General features: G+C 35.9%; 1 protein-coding gene across 1 annotated transcript in view; it reads right to left on the reverse strand.

The window, feature by feature from the left end:
- EYS (eyes shut homolog) overlaps nucleotides 1–20,650 on the reverse strand; it is a 1,933,311-nt gene that overhangs the window by 1,503,445 nt on the left and 409,216 nt on the right. The window lies entirely within an intron of this gene.

Here is a 20,650-nt window from a genome sequence, read left to right on the forward strand (position 1 = left end):
TATTATTAAGCACTCATTCTTGACGCTAACATTTTTATCCTGTCATAACGTGAAAAAACTAGGATTTTCCCCACTATAAATATGTGTATTCTTCAGTTTCCTAGAAAGGTAACACATTAAATAACTAATTACACAAACATAAATAACTAATTTAAGAAAATCTGTGCAAGAGTGTGGTTTATTTACTTTGGGAAGATTGATAGAGATAAACAGATAAGTAGACAGACGATAAACAAACACAGATGAGATTTCAGAAACAACATATTGATAGGGAAAATACTAGACTATATTTCAAGACTGACAGTGAAGAATTTTAATATCTTCTGCCAAGTTTTCTATTCCGTCTATCTTAATAAAAACACATTGTTTAAAATAGCTTGCCTTGTGGGCATAAACAGACAAAGCTATTGACACCATTCTGACAGTTCCATTGAAGCAGGGAACAGAACTGCATTCGTTTGTTCAATTGCCATGGTATCAGCCTTATAAACCTTTAAATAGGGTGGACTCCTTTTCCAACCAATAATTAAAAAAAATTGGTATTCTATAGTTCATCACTTCATCAAGACACATAAATCAGTATGAATTAAGCAGCAATTTAAAAAAAAAAGGCAAATATATTCATTTTCTGTCAATCGACTTACTGTATCTTGGCTATACAACATAAAATTCATATGTCCTAAGTTAAGGTTAAATTGGTAATATAGAAATGCAAAAGTAACATTATAGGCTGTGACACTGTACACAACTGTGTAGAAGTCATGAAACATTCAGGATACTTATTAGTAAAAGTGGAGACCTGGTGGTGCAGTGGTTAAGAGCTACTGCTGCTAACCTAAATGTTGGCAGTTCAAATCCACCAGGCGATACTTGGAAACCCTATAGGTATTACTAATGGTATTAGTAAAAGTCTCTACATAATAATATGAATTTATTCTGTTTGATAGAAGAATAAACGACTTCCGTTTAGTCTTAACAGTAGCCGCATATACAGTAAATATATGACATCGCAAATATTTTCTTGTGATGACCACAACCTATTCATCCCTTTTTTCCTAATCACTGATTTACTTCATTTTTTCCAGTTAAGCATACTTTATTAATTTTACCCATTTTCTTCCCTCCAGCCATTGCAAATTCTTCAATGACATGTATATACTTAACAAAGAAACTATTCTGTTGAGGCTCTAATTATGATTTCTTTTAGGGGTTTTGTTGAAATTTTCTTTTATAACACTACTTCCATATAATTGTCTGATATCTGCTATTAAATTTCATATTCCTAGCTAGTATTAAAAAGGAAAAAATATATTATCTGCTAATCTCATAATTCATTTATCAAATTTGTATATCACTACTTTAAGCCTCACAAAGATAAGTATTATATTCCCCAAATGTAACCAAAACCAAGCCAAACCCATTGCTTTCAGTTGATTCTGACTCATAGTGACCCTATAGTACAGAGTAGAACTACCCCATAGGATTTCTAAGACTGTAAATATTTACAGAAGCAGATTGCCACATGTTTCTCCTACGAAGCCACCAGTAGATTCAAAACCCTGGCTTTCTGGCTAGCAGCCAAGCACTTAACCATTACACCACCAGGGCTCCTTTCCCAGTTGTAAATGACCCACATATACTGGAAGAAGTCTTTTTAAAAAGATTGCATACTACTAGGGATATCTTTGTTTTTAAATAAAAGACGCTTACAAGAAAAATGTTTTATTTTTAAACCTTGGGTCATCTTGGCTAAAGATCAATCCATACTGCATGATGAATCCAGGGCTCAGTCCAAATGATATGAAAAATATTGCGGCAGCAGGGAGAATGGTGACACAATTTGATGCTGGAGGTTTTTCTTAGAACCACTCAAAAGATTTTATAACATAGGACACAACCTAAGTTGTCATCACTCTCTGAAAATAGTCTATTTCTCACTGAAAGCAAGCCTATTTGCTGCGACAATTGTTACTGGCCTACTACAAATTTAAAACATAAGTACACAAATTGTGATAATGATTTGTGACCAAATATGAGGGACAAATCAGTTTCAATTATTAGATGAATGTTGCCTTTAGACTCCATCTCATCTCTTGGATTGTGAAATAATGTTCCACTCAGGTCACCCACATGAGTAATGGCATGCTCCCCCAAAAGTAAACACTGGTCTAGGGAAGGAGAATAAGGATGAGATTTAATCAATGCCGCTTTTTTGAATAAAAATGAAGTCTTCCCTAGAAAATATTTTGTCAAAACATTCCATTCACACTAGCGTATTTTATTGCCTAATATGCAATTTTAAGCCCAATGTCTCTTAACTGGCTTGTAATCAGCACAGTAGATTCTTTTCCTATCTCAGTCTAAACATATGTTCTCTCTAATTTAAATGCCACAGGTGGGGAATCATAATTTAGGTCATATTCTGCAAAGCCTTGGAAATATGTGGAGAGTTTACTTCCCTTCAATAATCTAAATCATAAACACAAATTGTCTGCTTTTAAATGTGTCAGCATTTCCATGGCATCAAATGTAGGACAAAAGTCTCTAATTATCTCAATGAGTATTATAAAAGCTAAAGAACAATTCTCAAGATAAAGTTAGCTTTTAGGAGAAAAAATTACAACACAAGCTAAAAAGTGGAAGAAATGTGAATCAAGAAAGCAAGCGTAGAGTAGTGTGAGTATTATTTTGGAAAAATAAGAGAATGGGTTGCCAGACCAGGGAAAGGTCTGGTTATGAATTCCAAATCTTAGGCTATATTTCTAAGCAAGGTATAAGGGGTTCTGTCTTTACTAAATAGTTAAAATTCTGAGACTGTCGTTGTTGCTGTTGTTAGGTGCCGTGGAGTCGGTTCCAGCTCATAGTGACTCTACGTACAACAGAACAAAATATTGCCCAGTCCTGGGCCATCCTCACAATCATTGTTATGCTTGAGCCAACTGTTGCAGCCACTGTGTCTTGTTGAGAGTCTTCCTCTTTTTCACTAATCCTCTACTTTACCAAGCATGATATCCTTCTCCAGGGACTGATCCCTTCTGACAACATATCCCAAGTATATGAAACGTAGTCTTGCCATCCTTGCTTCTAAGGAGCATTCTGGCTGTGGTTCTTTCAAGACAGATTTGTTCGTTCTTTTGGCAGTCTATGGTATATTCAATATTCTTTGCCAACACCACAATTCAAAGGAGTCTTCTTTATTTATTGACTAGCTTTTGCATGCATATGAGGTGAATGAGAACACCATGGCTTGGGTAAGGGGCGCCTTATTCTTCAAGGTGACATCTTTGCTTTTCAACACTTTCAAGAGGTCTTTTGCACCAGATTTGCCCAATGCAATGAATCTTTTGATTTCTTGACTGCTACTTCCATGGGTGTTGATTTTGAATCCAAGTAAAACGAAATCCTTGACAGCTTCAAAGTTTTCTCTGTTTATGATGATGTGGCTTATTGGTTCAGTTGTGAGGAATTTTTGTTTTCTTTATGTTGAGGTGTAATCCATACTGAAGGATGTGGTCTTTGATCTTCATCAGTAAGTGCTTCAAGTCCTCTTCACTTTCAGCAAGCGAGGTTGTATCACATGCATATCACAGGTTGTTAATGTGTCTTCCTCCAATCCCGACGCCCTGTTCTTCTTCATATAATCCAGCTTCTCAGGTTATTTGTTCAGCATACACATTTAATAAGTGTGGTGAAAGGATACAACCCTGATGCACACCTTTCCTGACTTTAAAGCATTCAGTATCCCCTTGTTCTGTTCAAATGACTGCCTCTTGATCTATGTACAGGTTCCTCATGAGCACAATTAAGTGTTCTGGAATTCCTATTCTTTGCAATGTTATCTATAATTTGTTATGGTCAACACTGTCAAATGCCTTTGCATAGTCAATAAAGCACAGGTAATCATCTTTCTAGTATTCCCTGTTTCAGCCTAGATCCATCTGACATCAGCTATGATATTCCTGGTTCCACATCCTCTTCTGAATCTGGCTTGAATTTCTGGCAGTTTCCTGTCAATACACTACTGCAGCTGCTTTTGAATGATCTTCAGCAAAATTTTACTTCCAAGGAAGAAAGATGTGGCAGTCTGCTTCAGTAGAGATTTACAGCCTCAGAAACCCTATTAGGTCTCTATGAGATGGAATGGACTTGATGGCAGTGGGTGGGTGCCTCCTTAAGTCAGCTTATCACTTACTCAGGCACTCCTTGGAAACTCTATGGGGCAGTTCACTCTCTCCTATAGGTTAGCTATGAGTCAGAATCGACTCGATGGCAATGTGTCTCCATGTGATCTTGAACAGGTTGCTTGAAATGTAATATGGAATAATGCTAATTCTCCATTTTTTAAAGCAACAGAATCATATGGGATAATTGAAATGTGCTCGCTAAAATTCATGGCAATAGCATAGCTCCTACTCACTCCCCTGATCAAAATCATTCAGTGATATTTTATTAGTTCCAGAACACAATTAAAACACCTGAACTCAGAATTTAAGTCTTTCCAAGATGTCTCCACCATCTGCCTTTCCAAATTCCCTTCTCACTGCTACCCTATAGGTAATTTTTGGTTCATTCAAATGGACTATTCTTTTTTTCATAGTTCCTTTTCTGTGTCTACCTTTGCTCCTGCTTTTTCTTCCGACTCGACACAAGCATATCTGTCCTCTCCTTCAATGACTGACTCAAACGGTACTTTATTTAGAATAAAGCCCTTTCTTTCCCTCTGTCCCCGCCCCTGCTCCTGCTGGAATAAATAAATAAATAAATAAACTCTCCTTCTTCTAACTTCTGAATCTAACTTTCCTGTGTCTTATGGAACACCTGGCTTCATGCATCTTCCTTCTATTTGTTAGTTGTTTCCCGTTTGGTAAGATTCTCCTTCTCCATTGTCTTATTTCTCTTAGCATTTTTACAGATTCTCATATGAAATCAATCAGACTTTAGCGGAAGGACTAGTTTCCATTTGTACCTTAGGCACAAGCAATTTCCTTTCATCTTTCGCGTTGTGCTACTGTTGTACACATTTGATCTAAGTTTCAATTTTTTATTCTTTTTGGGGGGAATATTACACAGATCATATATGGAAACAAATAAATAAAACAGGAACTACAAAGAGAATAAAAGCAGAGGTTTTTTCAAAAGTTTAAAAAATCAGTTATTTGGAGAAAAACTACAAGGGTTGAATTGTTTTGAGACTTGTGAACACAGCATTGATATCAAAAGAGCAATGGCACTGTGCAAATCTACTAGGAAAACAATGTCAATGGAATTTAGTTCAAAGTAGTGAAATACAAGTGAAAACTTGTCTGAGTTATGAAATCTTGCTTAAAGCTATCGCTTGATATACATCCAATTATGTGTGTGTGTACATAAATGCACACACACTCTCATACACATACTGAAATATATGTATATGTGTGTGTGTATTTGTTTTATCTAATAACATGATTTCCAGGAGAAAATAGCCAATGTTTCATATGCTATGTGTTTTTACTATCCTAAGTTACCCTTTTACACATTAGATCCCATTTTCACTTAAGCTACCACCATATTTCTTCCTTATCATTATTACCAGTCTTCTTGAAAACAACCCACATTCATTGTTTTTCATTTTTCTACTTTATTATTATTATTATTATTATTTTCTTTTAAGGAGCTCTAGTGGCAAAGTGATTAAAAGTTTGGCTCTTAATCACTGAAAGGTTGGTGGTTTGAACCTACCAGTCCCTCTTTGGAGAATGATGCAGCAGTCTGCTTGTGCTTCCATAAAGACTGAAGCCTTAGAAACCCTATGGAGCAGTTCTACTCTGTCCCATAGAGTCACTAAATGTAGGAATCAACTCGAGGCAACAGATCTGGTTCTTGGTTTTTATGGACTTTTTAATTAACTTCAATTTGTCTTCTGTTCCCATTAATCCACTGAAACTACTATTTCTAGGTTGTCTGTGCCCTTCTTATTGTCAAATCCTGTACATACTTTCCAATTCTTATCTTAATTTACCTGTGTGCATATTAGAAATTACCAACCATTCTCAGCTTCTTGAATTATTTCCATGCATTGGTTTCATGACACTACATATCTATGCAGTATACTTGGCTGGCCCCTCCTTCCCTGTCTCTCTTGTTAGCTCTCCTTCCTCTGCCTATTCCACCACAATGCAGACTCAGTTGAGCACTGTCATTTGCCAACACTCTCAGCAGTTGGGTAAATGACTTGATGTCCCGAAATGGATATTTCTGAGTCATGGGCCATAACATCACTACAACCCTAGTGCCCACTGGAGTGTCAAGCATTTAAAGAGATAGGTATTACTTGCTGAATTAATAAAGGAATTCTCATAATGTTCAATTTGTGATTCTCTGATCAAGTTCTTTACGTTGAAACTTTCTACATACATGTTTAGCTCACCAAAGATACAGGAAGATCTTAGTATATCAGAAATGTATTAGATTTGCAAAGTAGAGGGCCTTGGAAATAGGCAACATTAAATTAAAACATAGTAAATGAATGGAAATGAAAGAGACATAAAAAGAAATTTCTAAGGGGGCTGATAGGGTCTCTGACAGTGTGTCATAATTCCAAATCCTTTGAAAGAAACTGTAATATAATGATCAAAAGCATGAGGGTGTTGTCCCTAAATTCTACTTATTATGAGATCTTGGGCAATAGCCTAACATTTCTACACTTTCATTTTTTGGTCTGTGACTTGGGAATAATAATAATAAAAAAAAATAATAACAATAGCAACCCATAAATTAGGTATAAAGATTAAATGCTCTACTAGGTGGAAAGGGTAGCAAAGGATCTAGCACACAGTAAGTGTTCAAAGAGATTTATTTATTAATACAACTTTCATAGAGATACTATTTCATATACAATATTCCATACCTATTTTTTGTCTTTAAAAATAAACTGTACATGATTAAACATGTATTTTTCAGGATATAATATTAATTTAATTTTTAAAATATTCTAGTTGTATTCTAGGTTTGTTTACATAAATTCAACAATATTCTTTTAATTCTCAGTTACTATTAAGAATCGAGTAAACCTGCTTAACAACAAAAAAGGAGTTAGATAATTTAAATATATGTTTTGTTACGATGAAAATCTGAGGGCAGTTGAACTACATATAAAAATTGTAGTTTTAATTTCATAGCTTCTTAAAACATCAAAGTTCATTTTCACAAGGTTAGACTGAGCCTTTATTTTATGTATGTACTTTTGCTTTCCTGATCAGGTTCATGTAAATGATTTAAACACAGAAAATTATACTTATTACAGTTCCTAAGTTGGTATTTATTCTGGATTATTTGATCAACCGTTTTAAAGAATACACATATTGGAATACAAAAATGTAACTGCCAGAAAAAAAGAATACAATCCTTGGTTCTTATATTTAATAGAAGAAACTAGAAAGAAAATGAACCTTAACAATTTGTTGTGCCATAACATTTTTAACTGTCATATATCTACCACCACTGACAAATCAAATATTTTAGAACATGAATCGTCATCAGAGTATACAAATATGCAAATGCAAAAATTCATGCAACACACGATTTTAAAAATATCATGACCATTTTACTTCCAATTTTTTCACTTAATTAATTTCATTGAATCTCATCTTCTTATCATGTTAGCCTCTTTAATTAGATATTGAATCAAGAAACTTTTGAAATGCAGTCAGGCATAGTTTCTTGGTTGTCAGGTAACATATAGTCATCTTCGGCCTATATATATGTGATGAAATTACTGACACAATTGACTGTTATTTCATACAAAAAACATTAACTTTACTGTTGTATTATAATAGAAAACAGTATTGTAATAGGTATTTGAAAATATTTGGAGAATAACATGCATACTTTTATAGTGGATAAACTCTGCTTCTCCAGACAGAATTCTAGAACAGTCTCAGTCTGATCCAGGTATGATGCTTTCTAGCAATTCAAGAATAGTCAAATTACTTAAACTCTCTGTGTCTCAATTTTCTCATCTGTAAATTGAAAAAATACTAATGCTGAATTCATTATGTCACTGTAAGTAACAATTAGATAATCTATATAAACACCGAACTCAGTGTTTGGCACTGGGTACTTCTCAAAAATGTTATGATGGTCTGATATATTTCAATAGATAGAATGTTCATATTAACACAAAAGTAAAAAAATGTTTTCATATTATTTAAATGAATTTATTGAACTCACTGACAATTTTATAAATAGGAGTTCACTCAGAGGCACCTTAGAAAAAGGGCCTGGGATCAACTTCTGAAAAATCAGCCACTGAAAATACTGTGGAGCACAGTTCAACTCTGAGACACACGGAGACTTCATGAGTCAGATCTGACTTGATGGCAACTGTTCTGGTTTTGCTTTGTGTTTTTTTATTTTGTTGTTGTTATTTGTTTGTTTTACTTTTTTTGTTGTTTGTTGGTTTGGTTTGATTTCAGATTATTTGAAATCAAGCATATAAATCTTATTTTTCATTTTACTGGCCATTGGATTCTTTGTTACCTAATAATAAATAAATATCATTTTGTTTTTGTTTTTTATCAGAAATAATCCCTTATACTTATATAATATTATGTGGTATGTACTTTTATATCCTGGTGAATGGTTCTTCATTCTATTACACTGATCCTTAACTCTACTGTGCGACATGCTCCTCATGAAACTTTCCTTCTACTTCTCTGGTTATCCCCTCTCTGTTTCCTTCACTGACTCTCCCCCTCTGCATACAGTTAAGCATAACATCTTTCCAAGGCCATCTTCACATTTAATTTAAAAGCTCTTCCAAGATGATTCATGCACTATAGACACTATTTTATACTTTTGATTAACTCTTCTCCCACCACAGGTATTCTAATTTAGTTGATGATGGGATATATCCATCCATTCTATAGGTATTTCAAGTTTAAGATTATCCAAATAGGAATTCTGATTCCTATTCCCTCTGAACAGCTCAACTTCATCTTAGTTAAAAGATGCCATCATAATCACCTTGTAACTATATTTAAAGGTTGAAACTATCAATTAATTTACCTCCCTCACCCACACAAAATGGTCACCTATATCTTACTGATGTTATTTAAGATGCTTCCCACATTTAGCCCAGCCCCTCCATCCATAATGCTGCTTCCTTAATCCTAGTTCACAGCATTTGGCTGTCACACCACCTTCCTCAAAGCTATATCTTCTTCCATCTCTTACTAATCTGTTCTCTTCTCACATTACCAAGAATCAAAGCTAACGACTTGCCTCTTTGAAAAGATATTTCATCTCTCCAATGCCTCATTGGTAAAGCTAATACTACAGACTTTGTCATATATTTCACAATTTATTTCAACCTATCTTTCAGATTTCCTCATTAAACCCCACCTTTTTCAACCAGAACACACTGACTAAAGTTTCCAATTTTGCCAGACTATTTTTCTGCTTCATGATTTTGGGCAAGTGTAAATGATATTTCCTCTGTTGAGGAATGCCTTTTTACTCCAGCATCCTTTCTCTTCCCAATCACCTAATCCTCACCCACATTTCCTTGTTAGAAAATTTCCATTCATCTTTCAAAACAGATCCCTAAAGAGGAAAAATTCTTGTGTCGGTTTATAAGGTTAATGATTATCAGGTATAAGTATAAAATATAATACTTCTGACTCTTTTTTAATGTATTCCCTACCATGAATTTCATATTTGCACTTTGCGAGTTATAATCTCATTGTTGTTCGCTGCCATTGAGTCAGTTCCAACTCATAGTGACCCTATGTACATCAAAAAGAAACACTGCCTGGTCCTGTGTTATCCTCACAATTGTTGCTATGCTTGAGCCCATTGTTGCTGCCATTATGTCAATCCATCTCTTTGAGGGTCTTCCTCCATTTTGCTCACCCTCTTCTTTACTAAGTGTGATGTCCTTCTCCAGGAACTGGACACTTCTGATAACATGTCCAAAGAACATGAGACAAAGTCTCACCACCCTCACTTCTAAAAAGCACTCTGGCTATACTTCTTCCAAGACAGACTTGTTCATTCTCCTGGAAGTCCATGGCATTTTCAATATTCTTTGCCAACACCATAATTCAAAGGCATCAATTTTTCATTGGTGTTCCCTATTTATTGTACAATTCATGCATGCATATGAGGTGATTGAAATTATTATGTTGTTGTTGTTGTTGTTAGGTGCCGTCGAGTCAGTTCCGACTCATAGCGACCCTAAGCACAACAGAATGAAACACTGCCCGGTCCTGTGCCATCCTTACAATCATTGTTATACTTGACCTCATTGTTGCAGCCACTGTGTCAATCCACCTTGTTGAGGGTCTTCCTCTTTTCCGCTGACGCTGTACTCTGCCAAGCATGATGTCCTTCTTCAGGGACTCGTCCCACCTGACAACATGTCCAAAGTATGTAAGACGCAGTCTTGCCATCCTTGACTCTAAGGAGCATTCTGGCCTCACTTCTTCCAAGACGGATTTGTTCATTCTTTTGGCAGTCCACGGTATAACCAATATTCTTCGCCAACACCACAATTCAAAGACATCAACTCTTCTTCGGTCTTCCTTATTCATCGTCCAGCTTTCACATGCATATGATGTGATTGAAAATACCATGGCTTGGGTCAGGCGCACCTTAGTCTTCAGGGTGACATCTTTGCTCTTCAACACTTTGAAGAGGTCCTTTGCAGCAGATGTGCCCAATGCAATGTGCCTTTGGATTTCTTGACTGCTGCTTCCATGGCTGTTGATTGTGGATCCAAGGAAAATGAAATCCTTGACAACTTCAATCTTTTCTCCGTTTATCATGATGTTGCTCATTGGTCCAGTTGTGAGGATTTTTGTTTTCTTTATGTTGAGGTGTAATCCATACTGAAGGCTGTGGTCTTTGACCTTCATTAGTAAGGGCTTCAAGTCCTCTTCACTTTCAGGAAGCAAGGTTGTGCCATCTGCATAATGCAGGTTGTTAATGATTCTTCCTCCAATCTTGATGCCCCTTCTTCTTCATATAGTCCAGCTTCTCGTATTATTTGTTCAGCATACACATTAAATAGGTATGGTGAAAGAATACAACCCTGACACACACCTTTCCTGACTTTAAACCCATCAGTATCCCCTTGTTCTGTCTGAACAACCGCCTCTTGATCTATGTAAAGGTTCCTCACGAGCACAATTAAGTGTTCTGGAATTCCCATTCTTCACAGTGTTATCCATAGTTTGTTATGATCCACACAGTTGAATGCCTTTGCATAATCAATAAAACACAGGTAAACATCCTTCTGGTATTCTCTGCTTTCAGCCAGGATCCATCTGACATCAGCAATGATATCCCTGGTTCCACGTCCTCTTCTGAAACCAGTCTGAATTTCTGGCAGTTCCCTGTCAATATACTGCTGCAGCCGTTTTTGAATGATCTTCAGCAGAATTTTCTTGCGTGTGATATTAATGATATTGTTCTACAATTTCCACATTCAGTTGGATCACCTTTCTTGGGAATAGGCATAAATATGGATCTTTTCCAATCAGTTGGCCAGGAACCTGTCTTCCATATTTCTTGGCATAGATGAGTGAGCACGTCCAACACTGCATCCATTTGTTGAAACATCTCAATTGATATTTCATCAATTTCTGAAGCCTTGTTTTTCGCCAATGCCTTCAGAGCAGCTTGGGCTTCTTCCTTCAGTACTATCGGTTCCTGATCATATGCCACCTCTTTAAATGGTTGAATATCGAGTAATTCTTTTGGGTATAATCACTCTGTGTATTGCTTCCATCTTCTTTTGATGCTTCCTGCATCATTTAATATTTTCCCATGGAATCCTTCACTATTGCAACTCGAGGCTTGAATTTTTTCTTCAGTTCTTTCAGCTTGAGAAACACCCAGCATGTTCTTCTCTTTTGGTTTTCCATCTCCAGATCTTTGCACATGTCATTATAATACTTTATTTTGTCTTCTCGAGAGGCCCTTTGAAATCTTCTGTTCAGTTCTTTTACTTCACGAATTCTTCCTTTTGCTTTAGCTGCTTGATGCTCAAGAGCAAGTTTCGGAGTCTCCTCTGACATCCATCTTGGTCTTTTCTTTCTTTCCTGTCTTTTCAGTGACCTCTTGCTTTCTTCATGGTTGATGTCTCTGATGTCATTCCACAACTTGTCTGGTCTTCGGTCACTAGTGTTCAATGCATCAAATCTGTTCTTCAGATGGTCTCTAAATTCAGGTGGGATATACTCAAGGTCATATTTTGGCTCTCGTGGACTTGTTCTGATTTTCTTCAGTTTCAGCTTGAACGTGCATAGGAGCAATTGATGGTCTGTTCCACAGTCGGCCCCTGACCTTTTTCTGACTGATGATATTGAGCTTTTCCCTCATCTCTTTCCACAGATGTAGTCAATTTGATTTCTGTGTGTTCCATCTGGCGAGTTCCATGTGTATAGTCACCGTTTATACTGGTGAAAGAAGGTATTTGCAATGAAGAAGTCCTTGGTATTGCAAAATTCTATCATTCGATCTCTGGCATTCTTTCTATCACCAAGGCCATATTTTCCAACTACTGATCCTTCCTCCTTATTTCCAACTTTCGCATTCCAATCACCAGGAATTATCAATGCATCTTGATTCCATGTTTGATCAATTTCAGACTGTAGCAGCTGATAAAAATCTTCTATTTCTTCATCTTTGGTCCTAGTGGTTAGTGCATAAATTTGAATAATAGTCGTATCAACTGGTCTTCCTTGTAGGCGTATGTATATTATCCTATCACTGACAACGTAGTACTTCAGGATAGATCTTGAAATGTTCTTTTTGACAATGAATGCAACACCATTCCTCTTCAAGTTGTCATTCCCAGCATAGTAGACTATGTGATTGTCCGAATCAATATGGCCAATACCAGTCCATTTCAGCTCACTAATGCCTAGGATATCAATGTTTATGCGTTCCATTTCATTTTTGACGATTTCCAATTTTCCTGGATTCAAACTTTGTACATTCCAGGTTCCGATTATTAATGGAAGTTTGCAGCTGTTTCTTCTGATTTTGAGTCGTGCCACATCAGCAAATGAAGGTCCCGAAAGCTTTACTGCATCCACAGCATTAAGGTCGACTCTACTTTGAGGAGGCAGCTCTTCCCCAGTCATCTTTTGAGTGCCTTCCAACCTGGGGGGCTCAACTTCCAGCACTATAGGAGACAATGTTCTGCTGCTATTCATAAGGTTTCCACTGGCTGGGTTTTTGGGTTAATGCTTTTCAGGATTAGACTGCCGGGTCCTTCTTCCTAGTCTGTCTTAGTCTGGAAGCTCAGCTGAAACCTGTCCTCCATGGGTGACCCTGCTGGTATTTGAATACCGGTGGTATAGCTTCCAGCATCACAGCAACACACAAACCCTCACAGTATGACAAACTGACAGACACATGGGGATGAAATTATTATATTTCTGATAAAACTGTAGAGCTTAATATGTCACAGATATTTGTGGTATCTATTGATAAAATAAAAGATTTCTATACACCAGGAACACTTTTATTAAGAAATATAACATGGTCAATCAAAACATGTTCAATAAATTTGGTGAAGTTGAGGCTTCCAGGAAAGTTACAGAATTTAATTTCATTGTCAAAGCAGAAACTGAAGTCATACTCAAATTGTTCATTTTTTTTCTAGTAGCCTAACCATAAAGTAAGTTTCAGAATTGTTTAATAGAAGACAGTATTTATTTGATAAGGAAATATAAATGAAGTAATTCATTTAAAATTTCCATACTATGCTAGCTTAGCTAAAGGAGCTAACCTTTGCAAGTCGGGATCTTTTAAATTAATCCAATTCGGCAGTAATTCATTCATTCGTTGACTCCTTCATTCATCATGCATTTATTAAACTGCCTCTATTTATTACAGACAGGCAAAGATTTACTCAGCTAGCATTACACCAGGTGCTGAAGACAAAGTTTCGAATAAGACAAGAATGGTCCTTAGTTTCTCAAGATTTTAAATATATTGGCTACTTAAGATACTTAGTTATAATTTACCATTAATTTTGCAAAATATATCTTGATTTAGAAATACTTATGCATTTAATTATTAAAGAAAAGGCAATTACTATGTAAAACAAGCCATAATTTTTTCAAACATATTTCCCATAAGGTATCATATTGTTTCAGTATGATGTTAACACAAGCATATATATATTTCTAACCTCTACTCTTAAATAGCATTCTCACATATCCCAGCCAGTGGGCTGTCAATTCTCAAAATGTTCCATATATTGGTTCTGTGAGGCAGTGCTCCTTTGTAAAATGCAAATGAAAAGAGATGAAAATAGATTCCAAAGAAAAGGCACTATATATGAATGCTTTCCTTTTCCAATGCAGAAGTCAGGAATATATAAACTGGATAGAATTGCTCTGTTTAGAGGAATAAAAGGAATATATTGAAGTCAGTAAATGTATTTTCTTTGAGTAAAAGGGTTATCACACAGACATTTGTAACTTTAGAAATGTCACTACTATAGCCTCAAGGTTTTAGAAGGAATTTCTGTGCTTTGAGATGAAGCCAGCTGAGGTTTGTTTCCCTTAATATGAGAAAGGATGGTTTAGAGATGATGATTTAAAGTACTTGAGTATGTGTCGAACTAGTCAAGCTAAAACTAAACTCCCATCTTGCCTACTAAACATTCAGTGCCAGAATGTTTTCTGGTTGAGGATAAATGACAATATGTACCAGCAGTGAACTGGTTTATCTTTTGGGCCAGGAATGATACTATAAATGGAAGTTAAAATTCAGTTTTGTCAACTCATGAAATAAATATAAATCATAAGATGTCATGCATACTGTTAAGGTTCAAAACATTTTTACACTATGCAATCATTAAAATATGATAAAACTGCCCCTAACTGGTGCGTACAACAATATAAGTAAACTTTTCATCAAAACCTCTTTTCCCACTTAAGTGAAGAACGGCAGAACATTATTTACACATTCTTATCTTTTGTTCTCCCTTCTTACTTTATAAGTGTAGGAAGAACTAAAGGAAAAATCTCTCAAACAAAATTAAACTCAAATCAAAATCTGCAAACAAGACATGATAAAAGTTAAAAAAATATATACCAATGTATTCATATATTCTGTTAAATGCAGACAGTTCAAATGTATTTCTTGGTGTTTACAGAAACACTATTCGGTTAAGAAAGCTAATATGTCAATTTTTAACCTAAATATTGTATTGACCCAAAGTTATGATCAATGTCTTAGTGAATTAAAAGCCACTCTAAATAGGAAATCGAGATAATTTAGTTCAAATAACATATAGCACCAGTTATGAACATATTTTCTCATAATTAGATGTGAGACAAAATTGTGCATTCACCAAATTCAAACTCATTTATAATAATCTATAATTATGACTTGGGTGTGATATAGATCTTAGTGCATTATGCACACTTAATAAGTGCTTTGAAGTTATTGAAAGTCTATAAATAAAATAAATTTTTTTTTAATTTTTTTAAAAGATGGGTTCTAGTGGTATTGGGCATTAGGCAATTTACATATCTGGATAAACTAGAAATTGTCAAGAGACCATATACTGAGATCCATTCATTTGTTCATTCATAAATAGTAGAAACTAAGAGACCATATTTAATAACACTGGAAAAATATCTATATAGAGGTTTCAAATACAGTGAAGAATAATTAAGAATACAAACACTACTGATATGAAATCAGAAATAATTAAAAGGTAGAAATAATAGGGTTAGGGGTTTAAAAGACGATTATAAGACAGTGCTGAATAAAGTGTTTTGACTCAAGACACTTAATTTAATGATTGATGCTCTGCAGTATCACTTGCTATATAGTGCAGCTACAATAAATTTACTGGTGACCAAGAAAGAACTATTTACAGTACACAGGTTGTGAAAGACAATAAAGAAAAAGTAACCATGTTACCTAAGCTGGAGAAAGTTTAGTATAGACAGATGTGACTCCAATAATATTGTACTAGAGTTCTTAAAAGTAAAGATTACAATCATTCAGATTTCATGCCAAAAGATTACAGATCATATGAGATTAGAGATCATATGTGTCCTTTTTCCTCCTTTGTCCAATAAATGGATTAAAGAATACACAGCAAGAAACTAACCCTAAAAAAAAAAAAAATTAGCAATGACATCAGAAGTTATTCTGGAGGTGGGACCAACATGGCACTATAAACAGAAACACCACACTGTCATTCCATAGCAAAGATCCAAGAAACTAAGTAAAACAGAGACAAACGTCAATCCTGGAACCCTAAGCATCAAATGAAGAGATAACTCAACTAAGCACCAAATGGAATAAAAAACTGACAGAACAGAAAGCAAGGAGAGATACAGAGCAGAGGTCCCTTGTTAGATAACACAGCATGGATTTGTCCTCTTGCACTCCTGTCAGAGATGGATGAACAGGGAGCACGAGAAAGCAGCTTCATGAAGCTCCCAACAGGAGATAGAGCACCTGGTAACCACCAATACATGCTTTCCCACCCTTACCCTTCTTCCCCTGCTTGACTTCTGCCATTTCCCAGTAGGCCACAGTTGCCCGGCAGGGAGGCACCGGCTCCGTGTTGCTTGAATTCACCCCATCCACACTGGCTGGCTCCTACAGTGCCATTTCTTTATTTCTGGTGTTTTTTTTTTTTTTTTTTCCGGCTTTTTTGGTTTCTTCCCTGTCTCTCACATCCTCCCTGTCTTTTCTCTCAAAAACCTGGCTCAGTGTGCCATCTTTGCTTTTTCTTGACAAGGTGTGAAGCACTGCTCAGCTGGGGAACTGCTTCCTCTATTGGCGCCACCAGATTGGTGAGATCCCTGGGGCCTTTTTTTGTTTGTCTTTTCTTTTTTTTCATTTCTCCGTTTCTCTTCTCCTTCCACTTACCTTCTTTTCCTATCTCCTGAACACCTGGCACTGTGTGCCATCTCTACCCCTTCTAGCCAGGCTATAGTGCATGGCTTGGGAGCCACTTCCCTGATCCATGCAGCCATACAGATGGGATCCCTGGGGAACTTCTTTTTATTATTATTATTATTTTCCTTTTCTTTTTTGTTTTTTCTTGTTTCTCAGTTTCTCATCTCTTTCTACTTTCCTTCTGTTCCTGTCTCCTGAATACCTGGTGCTGTGTGCCATCTCTGCCCCTTCTAGATGGGCTGTGCGCCAAGGCCTGGGAGCCAGTTCCTTGGTTGCCAGTGGGCACTGGGGACATTTCTTATTTATTAATTTATTCATTTATTTATTTTTCTCTTTTTCTTTTGGTTTTTCTTCATTTCTCAGTTTCTCATCTCTCTCTACTTTTCTTCTTTTCTTATCTCCTAAATACCTGGTTCTGTGTGCCATCTCTGCCCCATCAAGATGGGCTGTGCCCTGAGGCTTGAAAGCCACTTCCCCAGTCACTGGTAGGATCTCTGGAGGAATTTCTTTCTTTTCTTTTTTTTTTTTTTTAATTTTTTTCTCTTTGATTTTCTTTACTTCTGATTTCTTCTCTCTCCACTCCAATGGCAGGCTCCCTCAGTACTTTTATTTATTGATTTATGTAGGCTCCTGTTTCTCTCTCTTCTTCCCAATACCCAATTTAGCTCCGTGTACACATCACATTCCCCCCTTTCCCTCCTGCCTATCTGCACTGTATGCTAAACATTGCATCCCTAAGCAGCATAGGCACAGCCTACCGAACCTGCCCTGCACTGAACCCTAGCCCACCATGTCAGCCACAGTATGCCCTTCTCAGCCCCTCCCCTTCAACTGGACCTGCCTTGCTGAACCACTGTTGAGTGACTGGCCCTGCCCATTGGACAAGAAGGCAAAAAGTACTGTGCCCACAAATGCACAAACAACAAAGAATGCACAGCCCACCTGCTCAGACATAAACAGATTAAAAAAAAAAAAAGAGGACAAAATAAACAAATCTATAATCATAAAAGAAAAAAACAACTAACTACTGAATGTTCCAAACACAGCAGACAATATCAAAATATATTATAAAACAGGACAGGATGGTTCCAGTAGGCACCCAAAATAAAACATGAGATGACTTCCCACTAGAAGAAAAGGCAGTGGAACTACCTGATTGGGAATTCAAATCTCCAGCATTCAGGGCTATCCAAGAGTTGGAGCAAAAAGCAGACAAAAATGAAGAAAAAATATATAAATGCATGGAAAAAGCAGACAAAATCATGGGAAAGGCAGACAAAAAATGGAAAAATTGAGGAAAATAATACAAGAACAATATGTCAAAATAAATTCATAACTAGAAAGCATACAGAAACAACAATTAGCAATCCAAAAGATAAACAACAATATTTCAGAAATGGACAGTACCATAGAAGGTCTGAGGAGCAGGTTTGAAACAATGGAAGATAGGATCAGCAAAAATGAAGACAAACACTTGGATATAACTTTGAGGAAAAATCAGAAAAAAAGAATGAAGACAAATGAAGAAACTCTGAGAAGGATGTGGAATACAACCAAAAGCAAAAATTTGCAAGTGACTAGATTTCCAGAACAGAGGGAGTAAACGGAAAACACAAAGAGAATCATCAAATTCTTGACAGAAAACTTCCATAATATCATGAGAGACGAAAACCTAATCAGCCAAGAAGTTCAATGAACCCCATATAGGATACAGTCCAAAAGAAAATCACCAAGGCATATTATAGTCACACTTGCTAAAACCAGAGACAAAGAAAGAATCCTGATAGCAGCTCAAGAAAAAAACAAACAGTCACATACAAAGGGGAAACAATAGGACGAAGTTCTGATTACTTGGCTGAAACCACGCAGGCAAGAAAGCAATGGGATGGCATATACAAAACCTTGAAAGACAAAACAAAATTGCCAACAAGAGTAATATATCCTGGAAAACTCTCATTCAATAAAATGGTGGTGAAATTAGGACATTTCCAGATAAACAGAAATTAAAGGAACATGTAAAAATCAAACGAAACTTACAAGAATTATTAAAGGGAGTCCTTTGATTTGAGAAGAAACAACATCAGACAATAGCCTGCATGTAGGGTGCAAGATTGCACCAGCCAGATACCAATCTAGGAACTCAAGGACTATTCAAAACTAAAAGATTTACAACAGGAAACCAGAGAGGTTAATCAGCAAATGACAACAATGTTAGAACAATAAAAGAGGGAATAAATGGTGTAAGTATATAACTTTCTAATGGAGAGAAAGGCAAGGCAATACCAAGTAATAAAAGACTGGTTCAAACCTAGGAAGATAAGGATAAATTTCAAGGTAACCCACAAAGAAAGTTAACAAATCTACTCATCAAAATAAAGAAGAAAATCATTAAGGCTCAGTAAAAACAATACCTACAAAAACAAAAGAAATGAAGAAAATATCCACAAACAAAAGGAATTCAGCACAGGAGAGTAAGAGGAACAAAACAGTCGGTACCAGAAAAAAAAGCACTACAAAATGATTGCAATAAACTTATGCCTACCCTTAATTACACTGAATGTAAACAGCTTAAATGGAACCAAAAAGAGACAGAAAATGACAGAATAGGTTAAAAAAAAATCAGATTCCATCAATATGTTGTCTGTAAGAGACAAATCTTACAAACTAAAACAAATTTATTAAAAATAAAAGGATAGAAAAAAATATCAAGCAAACAGCTACCAAAAAAGAGCAGGAGTGGCAATGCTAATGTCAGATAAAATAGACTTTAAAAGAAAATCCACCTTAAAGGACAAAGAAGGGACGATCTTTGGGATGATCCATCACGATGACATAACCGTAATAAATAGCTATGCACCCAATGGCAGGGCTCCAAAATACATAAAACAAACTCTAACAGCACTGAAAAAAGAAACTGACAGTTCCACAATAATAGTAGGGGACTTCAACACACCACTTTCAGTAAAAGACAGAACATCTAGAAAGAAACTCAACAAAGATACAGATCTAAAGGGCACAATCAGCCAACTTGACCTCACAGACATATATAGAACACTCCACCCAACAGCTGCAAAGTACACATTCTTTCCCAACACACATGGAACATTCTCCAGAATAGACATCTTAGGCCACAGAGCAACCCTCAACAAAATCCAAAACACTGAGATAATACAAACTATCTTCTCTGACCACAGTGCCAGCAAGGTAGAAATTAGGAAAAAGCAAGGAAAAAAAAAATCAATTACATGGAAACTGAATAACACCCTGCTTAAAAACTACTGGCTAATAGAAGAAATCAGAGATGGAATTAAATTCCAAGAATCAAAACAGAGTGAAAATACACCATAACAAAACCTTTAGGACCCAGCAAAGGTAGTATTCAGAGGTCAATTTACAACAATAGATACACATATCAAAAAAGAAAAAAAGGGGCAAAATCAAAACATTAGCCACACAACTCAAACAAATACAAAGAAAACAGCAAAAGAAGCCCACAGCCAGAAGAAAGGAAATAATAAAGCTTGGAGCAGAAACAAATGAAATAGAGAATAGAAAAACAATACAATCAACAAAACCAAAAGTTGGTTCTTTGAAAGGATCAACAAAATTGAGAAACCACCAGCCAAATTGACAAAATAAAAACAGGAAAGGACATAAATAATCCAAATAAGAAATGAAATGGGGAACATTACAACAGACCCAATTGAAATAAAAAGGATCATAA

Source organism: Elephas maximus, chromosome 1 (assembly GCF_024166365.1).
Source record: "Elephas maximus indicus isolate mEleMax1 chromosome 1, mEleMax1 primary haplotype, whole genome shotgun sequence".
Classification (NCBI taxonomy): domain Eukaryota; kingdom Metazoa; phylum Chordata; class Mammalia; order Proboscidea; family Elephantidae; genus Elephas; species Elephas maximus.